The sequence below is a fragment of the Neofelis nebulosa genome, chromosome 4 (assembly GCF_028018385.1).
Source record: "Neofelis nebulosa isolate mNeoNeb1 chromosome 4, mNeoNeb1.pri, whole genome shotgun sequence".
NCBI classification, from domain to species: domain Eukaryota; kingdom Metazoa; phylum Chordata; class Mammalia; order Carnivora; family Felidae; genus Neofelis; species Neofelis nebulosa.
The window spans coordinates 137,570,090-137,579,571 of NC_080785.1; the positions used below are offsets into that span (position 1 = coordinate 137,570,090).

Genomic DNA, 9,482 nt, shown 5'->3' on the forward strand with positions numbered 1-9,482 from the left:
TCTGTCTCACACTCTAGTCCAAGCCACAACTCTTTTTAAAAAAATTTTTTTTTTACATTTATTTTTGAGACAGAGAGAGACAAAGCATGAACGGGGGAGGGGCAGACAGAGAGGGAGACACAGAATCGGAAGCAGGCTCCAGGCTCTGAGCCATCAGCCCAGAGCCTGACGCGGGGCTCGAACTCACGGTCTGTGAGATCATGACCTGAGCTGAAGTCGGACGCTTAACCGACTGAGCCACCCAGGCGCCCCACAACTCTTTTTTTAGACAACTGCAACATACCTTCTGATTGGTCTACCTCCATCCACGCTGTCCTCCCTGCAGTATTTTCTTCACCCTGATGCTAGAGTGATTTTGTTTCCTTCAGATGTAAATTGGGTCACATGACCTCCATGCTTCGAATCCTTCAATAATTTTCCATTCTCCTTAGGACATAATCAGAAACCCATGCCCTGGTCTACCAGAAGCTGTATAATCTAAGGCAGTGGTTCTCAAAATATGGTCTAAGAATGCATCGACATCACCCAGGTGTGTGTTTTCAAATTCAAAGTCTACTGTATCAGAAACTCTGGGGATGGGGTCCAGCACACTGTGTTTTAGCAGGTCCTCCAGATGATTATGATGTGTCTACTCAAGTTTGAAAAACCACTGCTCTAGAGCCTACTTTCCTTTCTGGCCAAATCTGGCCTCTTGCTCTTACTATTCCAGTCTCTTACACCTTTTTTTTTTTTTTTCCATTCCCTCATATAGCAACATGTTTCTTTCTACCACAGGACCTTTACACAGCTCTTTTCTCTTCCTTAGAAGCTTCATCCTCTCCTCCTTCCCTGGTTCATGTCTACTTTTCCTTGAGATCTTAGCTTAAGAAAGCTGATGATGGGGGCGCCTGGGTGGCGCAGTCGGTTAAGCGTCCGACTTCAGCCAGGTCACGATCTCGCGGTCTGTGAGTTCGAGCCCCGCGTCGGGCTCTGGGCTGATGGCTCGGAGCCTGGAGCCTGTTTCCGATTCTGTGTCTCCCTCTCTCTCTGCCCCTCCCCCATTCATGCTCTGTCTCTCTCTGTCCCAAAAATAAATAAAAAACGTTGAAAAAAAATGTTTTAAAAGAAAGAAAGCTGATGATGACTAATTCCTCCTAATACCATAGAATGCTTCTGCATAACACTTAAAATAGTTGTATTTATTTTCTCATTTTTCTGGTTGTAGATTAACATCTGTCTCCCCCACTAGACTATAAACTCCAAAAGAATTGGGACGGTATCTGGTTTTGCTTGTTGCTGTTTGTAGTGTCTGGTAAGAGGACAGAGCCTGTGCTCAGATGAATTTTCCCTTACAGTTTGTGTAAACTATTTGAGAGCACAGACAGACCGGAGTTCTCATGGTCAGCTTCCAGTGCCTTCTTCCTCTCAAATGGGATACCTACCTCACAGGTTTAGGGGGCCAATGGAGTGAAGTACTACATGGATAAAACCTGGGACACGGCGAAGCACACAAGTCCTTGATAAATGTTAGCTCCGAGCCTCGTTATAATTACAACTACACCGTTAATTACCATTATTCCAGTTTCCAAAATCTCCCTTAATCTTAAGGTTGAGTGTGATGAAAACCAAATAGAGTGGTTCTTAGCAAGAATGCACATTTTAAAATTATAAGATAAAAATCAGGTATCTGTGCAAGATCTCAATTTTTTTTCCTCAAAAATTATTTAGCTGCCAATATATTTGCTCCAGGAACTTCTTGTTAGCCTGTTCACTGGTTTCTAAGGCCATTCACTGATTCGGAAATAATTAGGGAGCACCCGTATGTGCCCGTATGTACTAGGTTCAGGGGCTGTGTTAGTGCTCACGATGGGCACGGTCCTCATAGAGTTGACAGTCCAGTGGGAAAACTGTTCACCACAGTGACAATAAATGCTATGAAGAAGTACAAGGTCCCACATTATGTGTTTGAACCTAGGAGGCCACCCATAAGCTGGGAGAGGTTTTCTCCTCTAAGCTCACCTTTGACTCACAGGTTGAAGCTGCCTGTGCACAAAGCAGATCAAGCAACGAGAGTACACAGTGGCATATGCAGCAAAACCAATTAGTGAAGTTGATGTTTTCCTCCCGCTCCGAGTCAAACTGGTCTCTGTATGTGCTAATTCTGTGTCGTTCTTATAAACAGGGTTTCCATGAAAACCGGCTCTGAGAGGAACAAAAGGGAAAGGCTGGCCAGGAAGCCTGCATTGTTAACGTGTTTCCCAGGTGCTTGATATGTACACGTAGTGGCTGAGAACTATTCCTCGTTAGGCTCTCTGCCTGATTTTTCTTTGGCTGGCTCTGATTTCTTTACCACCCTGAACACCTGGGGCCAAGACTCCTTTTCATAGCAGTGTGAAAGCAATCCTTTCTCTTTCTCTTTTCTCAGTTTGGTCCAGGTCTTAATCTTTGAACAGCATCAAATATTCATCGCCTTTGACAAAGCTGGGGTTGGAGGATCCAGGATTTTTCAAAAGCAGGTCTTGCCTTACCATTGGTGATCCAGTGAGCCTTTCAGCAAGACTGACTCTAAATCATCCAGGCTCAATTAGTTTATTTCAAAGAAATATCCAGGTGTTGTTTGACCTTCAAACATATGGACTGCTGGAGTAAATGAAAGGCCTGCCTGTTCCCATAATGCCGAGGGAACTGGATGGGGTAATTCTTTTTCATATTCCCTGAGTTTTGTAGAGGGATTATTAGGTTTGGGTTAAGTGAGTTATTTACTTTAGCAACCGCTCAGCGGTGGGCTGCATTTGCCTTGCTGAGGGAACAGCCAGGTGTGAGCTGTCACTAAGCACCAGTAAAATAGTGAGAGGTAGGGAGAGGGATTGGGCCACGGACGTAGTGCGTGAGCTCTGAGATTTGGGGGAAACAGCCCGGGGCACAACCAGAGGCAATAAGGTGGGTGTCTAGCTGAGCTTTGTGTCCAGGTCTTAGCAAGTTTCCGTAGCAGGACAGAATGGGTCCTGGGGATCTTGCCTTTTTGCCTTTTTGCCTTTTCCCGGCACAGGGGGTGATTGCCATCCCCAGACTCCTGACTTAATACCCTAAGGTTTTCTTTAGGAGGGTATTCTATCTGGAATTGTCAGAACTTGGTGCAAAGGCCTGTTTTTGCAGCCTTAACAGTTTCTAAAAACTGGGGCAGTGTTGCAAATAATTGTCCCGTAGCCAGGAGCATGGTTTTTGGAATTAGAAAGACCCCGTTTCAAATCACGGTTCATCCTGTTTGTTAGTTGGATGACCTCAGACAAGTTACTTCTCTGAGCCCCAGTTTTCTAGAGATGGAGCTGTTAATTCTTTTTTGAGCCATTCACAAAGTATGTTTAAAAAGTATTTCAGTACACATCCAACCAAAAAAGGATTTAATGGTCAAATATACTTGGAAAACCCTTTAGACTTTCTTCTTCTCCCTGGGATTTGATCATGCATATTGTCAGATTAAAGGCTCTGAGAAGCTCCGAAGGTAACAAACCTGTTTAACTTAGTTTCATCCAAAATGTCAAAATGTATTTGAGTTCATGAACGTTTTTCTTTTGTAGAAAATGGGAGCGGTGTTTCATGAAATACAAATGACCTCATAGGATTGTTGTAAGATTTAAGAATTTAAAATGAATGCTTCCCGTGATGTCCGGCCCAGAGTAAGTACTCAATAGTAGTATTACAGTCATATGATTATTATTAATGAGGGATTTTGGTGTCCAAAACAGAAAACTCTAAATATGATATACCTGATTTTTTTTTTTTAATCACAGGTACTTTATCAGTGTTTGCCGGCTGGAAATGTACAGATTTCAGCTGTCAGTTATGGGTAGAGGTTGAAGTTTATTGAGTGCCTACCACATGTCTGGGCATCCATTAGGTTCTTTAACCAAATTATCACTACATTTAATGGTCACACCTGCTCAACAAAGTAGGTATTATTCTTCCATTTGTAAATACCAAAGTTGAGGCTCAAGGATGACACGTGACCTGCCCAAGTTGTGTAGACACCCAGTCGTGAAATGGGAAATTTGGCTTGGATTTGTTTTCCTCAAAGCCCTTTATTATTCTCAGTGGTTATTCTACAAATCAGGGATCTGGAGGAAATTTACAGTAGTCTACCTGAAATCAAACACTTGACCAACGTGAGGTGATGCAGGACTCAATACTTTGGGAAAGTCCCATTCCAGCCCTACCAAAAATCTTGCCTGTATGGGATTCACCTTGTTCTGCCACTTTGAAGCCTTGCATTTAATCCCTGTGCCCAAAGCACTTCCCCTGTATCTTCTTTCTCGGCTAGCTCTCATTCACTTGTCAGTCCTTTTCCTTGTCTGGCTCCCCATCCTGCTGAGCAGGCGGCCAGCATTGTATCCCGAGCACATAACACCTTGTGTTCCGTAGATATTTATAGATAAGTGAATGATGTCGTTTCAAGACTGGTTATTTCTGCCCTAGAGTCGTAAAGAAAAGGAAAATAAGGTTATTATTTAATAAGCACCATCTCTGTGATATAGAAGAGTCTCAGAACATGGTTTCATGGAGTTTTTGGCAATAACATTGAAAATTTCTGTGTTAGAACGATGCCGGCCACTAAACTATAAGGAAAGCTTTGGGCCACAGTGGAGATTGTTGAAAATGGCAGCCTAATTTTGCCTGAGTCTTGAGGTGTCTACAGAACGGTGCACAGCTCTGCAGGTTCAGAAACTCTCTTTTTCACAGAACTGTATCTTGACGAGAGGGTGGTGTTTGTGACGCCGCTCAAAGAAACCAATTCACGTGAGTGCTCTTCAGTTATAATGGTACTGTCTGTGGTGACTTCTTTTACCACGCTGTGTCCTAAGCACATCTCACATGTTACCTCTCGTTTTCCTGCTATTTCTTTAAAGTACTGGTTAGTATTTGCATTACAAACGAGAGGGCATGGCATAAGCCCTGAGAAGTTTTGCCACTTGCCAAAGACCTGTAGCTAGTGAGTGGCAGAGCAAGAAGTTAAATTCAGGTCTGTCTCTGAAGCTCATTTTGCCTCACGGGGCTACCTGGTCATCCAAGATGGGAGCTCTCTCCCTCTTCTTATTATGGGAGTTGCATTGCCAACGTAATTGGTACTGGACATGAATGAATAAGTTCTCTCTGAAAACTATCCTTGTGAGAAGGATACACACTGACCTTAAACTAAAATTCAAGGCAAATGTTCCTTTAAAGCTTTGTCCGCTCGGCTTAATCATGCTACGGGCTCATCTTCCTCAATGCCAAGAACATTTTGATGGTGATAACAAGGAGCAGTTGTTAATACCTGAACATCTATTTCGGTGCTTAATTCTGAATCCATGCTTAGCCTTTGAAATCAAATTCTCCTTATGTTCCATTTCTTTGTTTGAGAGTACCTCATGTTAGGCTTGTTTTAGTTCGACATTAATTACAGTTTTGCACGCAGAGAGTAACCCTGGTTTGGAGAGCCTGACTAACTTTCTCAGTGGTTGAGGGATTATTTCCTGCAAAGATTTCCATGGATGAATTCTTTGATGCATTTTATTTTGATCTTACCTATTTCAGGGCATATCTGGAAGGCAAGGAAGAGCTGGGAAAATTGGTTTTCTTGAGCCCATCCTCAAAGACTGGCATATTTTCAGTTATGTATTAGGGTAGTATATTGATGAGATAATTGTGTTGGTTCAAATGACCAAGTACTGGGGAAGCAACACTAAAGCAAAGGGCGTATATGTTCAGTATATGCTGGAAAATTATCTCCAGGTGATGGGAAAGTAGAAGAGGTAACCAAAGCCTGCGACCATTTGTGATACTAACTCCTCACTTGCAAATGCCACAGCCTCTTAATGTTGGAAACGAGTGATGCTGCCACCTGGTTGTGACCATTACAGGCCCCCTGGCACAGGGCAGGGCACACAGCATAGAATCAACAAGGGGTGATAGATAGTCTCTCCATTTAAATTCCAATGAGATGATCTTTTTTTTTTTGAGATGATCTTTGTTTAAAAAAAATATTTTATTTTTATTTGGAGGGGGTGGGTAGAGAGAGAGCCTGCGAGCATGGCAAAGGGGCAGAGAGAGAGAGAGAGAGAGAGAGAGAATCTTAAGCAGGCTCCATGCTCAGCAGAGAGCCGGATATGGGGCTTGATCCTACAACCCTGGGATCATGACCTGAGCCAAAATCAAGATTTGGATGCTCAACCTACTGAGCCACGCAGGTACCCCAAGGTGATCTATTCTAATTTGGCTTCTATTTCCCAAAGGTATAATTGGATACTTGGGGCTCTTTATGATTAACTGTATAGGGGCCAGTTCCTGAAAGAGTAGTCATCTCCAGGCCTCTTTTCTATTTTTTTTTTAAATTTTTTTGTAACGTTTTATTTATTTTTGAGACAGAGAAAGAGACAGAGTGCAAGCTGGGGAGGGGCAGAGAGAAAGAGAGAGGGAGACACAGAATCCAAAGCAGGCTCCAGGCTCTGAGCTGTCAGCACAGAGGCCGATGTGGGGCTCAAACCCACAAACCGTGAGATCATGACCTGAGCCGAAGTTGGACGCTTAACTGACTGAGCCACCCAGGTGCCCTCTATTTCCATTTAAATGAAGGGACGCTCCTTTCCGTCAGAGTTTCTCAAATGTTGGATCTGAAAACCAGTGTATGAGATTCACTTGGGGCACTTTTATTTTTAAATGTTCCCACTTTACACCTACCTTACCTACATTTCAGAGGGTGAGGGGTTTCCACGATTTTAACAAGCTTCTCAAATGGGTCTTCTTAGCAGATTTCTAGCTTCAAAATGACCATCTGCAAGAGGTCAGGATTCAGAGGAGGAAGGAGCTGGGAAAAGCCTGGTAGATCATATAGTCCGTTAATTCCCTTCATTTGACAGATGAGGAAATCGAGGCATGGAAAAGCACCAAAGTTGTTAACAGCTCAGAGAGGACCTCAGTGTAGGTTTTTTCAGATTTTTTCCCAAAGACTAGGACAAAAATCCTTTTGTTTGACATTCCCTTTTTCTTTTTAAAAAAGTGTTTATTTATTTTGAGAGAGAGAGAGAGAGGTCAGGAGAGGGGTGGGGGGGAGAGAGAGAGAGAGAATATCCCAAGCAGGTTCACAGCTGCCAGCACAGAACCTGATGCAGGCCTCGAACCCACGAACCATGGGATCATGACCTGAGCCAAAAGCAAGAGTTGGCGCTCAACTGACTGAGCCACCCAGACGCTCCTGACATTCCCTCTTTCTGCCGGGAAATGGATTTGCTCCGTAAGGCTATATTTTATAAAGAAGAAATGGTGACTTGGTAAAGTCCTCATGGCAGCACCACCCTCCTTTAGAGTCTCAAACAGTTACATTTCAACTAACCTGTTGTGAATTCCTCTGTGATTCCCCGTTGTCCTGAGAGTAGGGCTCATGTGGCTCATGGGTGAAGTGAGCCGTATTCTTCCTTCTGCTATTGTCTCTGCGCTGTTTTTCCTAGCAAAGCTCTCTTCCTTTTTTGACGTGTGAGGGGTCAGGTTATCTAGCTCTCCCCGCCTCAACTGGAAACATTTCTCTGAGTTCCCAGTTGTGGGTGACAGACCCTCCCAGGTGCCTACTTGGCATCCTGTACCCTTTTCAAATGGATAGGTAGTAGTATATCACAATTGTGTTGGTGCTTTTCTCCTTAACCGTGTTTTTAAACTCCCAAGGACAGTAATTATGTTTTGTGTGGTAGGAGCACACATACATGGTATGTGTACAATAGAGGCACTCAGTAAACTACACACTAAATAAGTAACAGGATGATCATCAGGTCCCCGGAGCAGAACGTTCAAGCAGATAATGATCTGCCTGGAATAATGATAATGTTAGTAAGTGACAGAAGATGAGATGGGTTAGGGAAAGTGGGATCGATCATGGAAGGCTTGGGTTGCGAGTGAATGGTCGTGATTTGCTGATGGGGGTGCGTGAAGAAGATTCCTTCTTCGGTGAGGAGCAGGGGTGGGTGTGAGAGGAGGCTAGGAACCACGTGAAGATTGTGATGTGACTCGGGTAGTCCAGACTCCAGGCAGTGAGGGTCAGGAGCAGGATGGTGGGTGAGTGAATGAGGAGAAAGGAACGAATCCCAGAAATGCTGCCATGAAAGAATCAAGAGTGCTTCATAGGAGAGAGCCTAAGATTGTTCCCAGGTGTATCTGTTTTCTTTCATTAAGAAGAAATTGGTTCATTAATAACTCAACAAACATTGATGGAGGTATGAGGCACTGCGTTACGACAGTAACTAAAACAGGCACGCTCCTTGCTGTTCTGTAAGTGCAGGAGACAGATAACAGATAAGTAAACAGACCCAGGAAGGGGTGCCTGCCTAACAGAACAGGCAGGTAACGCACCTCATGAATTAAGCTGAATAATTTATGTAAAGCCCTTGCCACAGTACTTGGTATACAGTAAAAGCTCAATAAGTGTTTTCATGTCCCTCTACTGAGTGTCCGTTTCCTACCAAGTTCTATGTCCTGGGCTTGGCATGTATTAACTTGTCCTTATAACCACTTTGGCAGAAGGTGTGATTGTCCTTTTTAGTTTCAGATAAGGAATCAGAAGCTAAAAGAAATTAATCAACTTCCCCGAATTCCCAGAGTTAGTGAGCAGAAATGTCTAGGTATGCCCAACCCTCGGAACCCAATTCCGTTCTCTTTCCATTATCCCAATGTAGTTTTTGCTAAGCAGTAGTGTTATGGTGGTCTGCTTTATGGTGAATCTGGCAGGATCTAGACTTGCCTATCCATTCAGGGAGCTGAAACAGCAAAGGTCAAGCAAATGGCAGCAGTTACATGTGTCTCAGTTACCGTCATCCAGGTATGCCCCATCGGATGGTCATTCCCCACCTTCCAATGAACATCTTTGATTTGGAAGGAGATTTGCATAATGTGACATTTTAGCAACTCTTTTAAGAATGTGTTCATTTATTTCTGTATTTTTAGAAATCTTAGACTATAGAGAAAGCACCTACAGTATTGCTCAATTCAGATTCTGGATATAGACAGTGGTAGGATAAAAAGTATAACCCTTACAGGGGTGCCTAGGTGGGTCAGTCAGTTAAGCATCTGACGTTAGCTCAGGTCATGATTTCATAGTTCATGAGTTTGAGCCCAGTGTCAGGCTCTCTGCTGTCAGCACGGAACCCACTTAGATCCCCTGTCCCCATCTCTCTCTGCCCCTCCCCTGCTTGTGCTCTCTCTCTCTCTCTCTCTCTCTCTCTCTCTCTCTCTCTGAAAAATAAACATTTTTTTAAGTATAACATTTGCAGATCTAGTTGAAGTCTTTTTTTGAAATTTTTTTTGAGAGATAGAGATAGAGAGTGAGCAGGAGAGAGGAAGAGAGGGGGGAGACAGAATCCCAATCCCGAATCCGACAGTGTAGAGCCTGATGTGGAGCTCAAACCCATGAACGGTGAGATCATGACCTCAGTCGAAATCAAGAGTCTGACCCCTAACCAACTGAACCACCAGGTACCCCTGGT

The 9,482-nt window shown here is 43.7% G+C and overlaps 1 long non-coding RNA gene across 2 annotated transcripts in view; it reads left to right on the plus strand.

The window, feature by feature from the left end:
* Nucleotides 1–9,482, plus strand: part of LOC131509948 (uncharacterized) — a 227,078-nt gene that overhangs the window by 121,059 nt on the left and 96,537 nt on the right. For both annotated transcript variants that reach the window (XR_009260820.1, XR_009260821.1), the window contains exon 4: nucleotides 3,558–3,656. This is a non-coding gene — a long non-coding RNA (uncharacterized LOC131509948). The remainder of the gene's footprint in view (nucleotides 1–3,557; nucleotides 3,657–9,482) is intronic.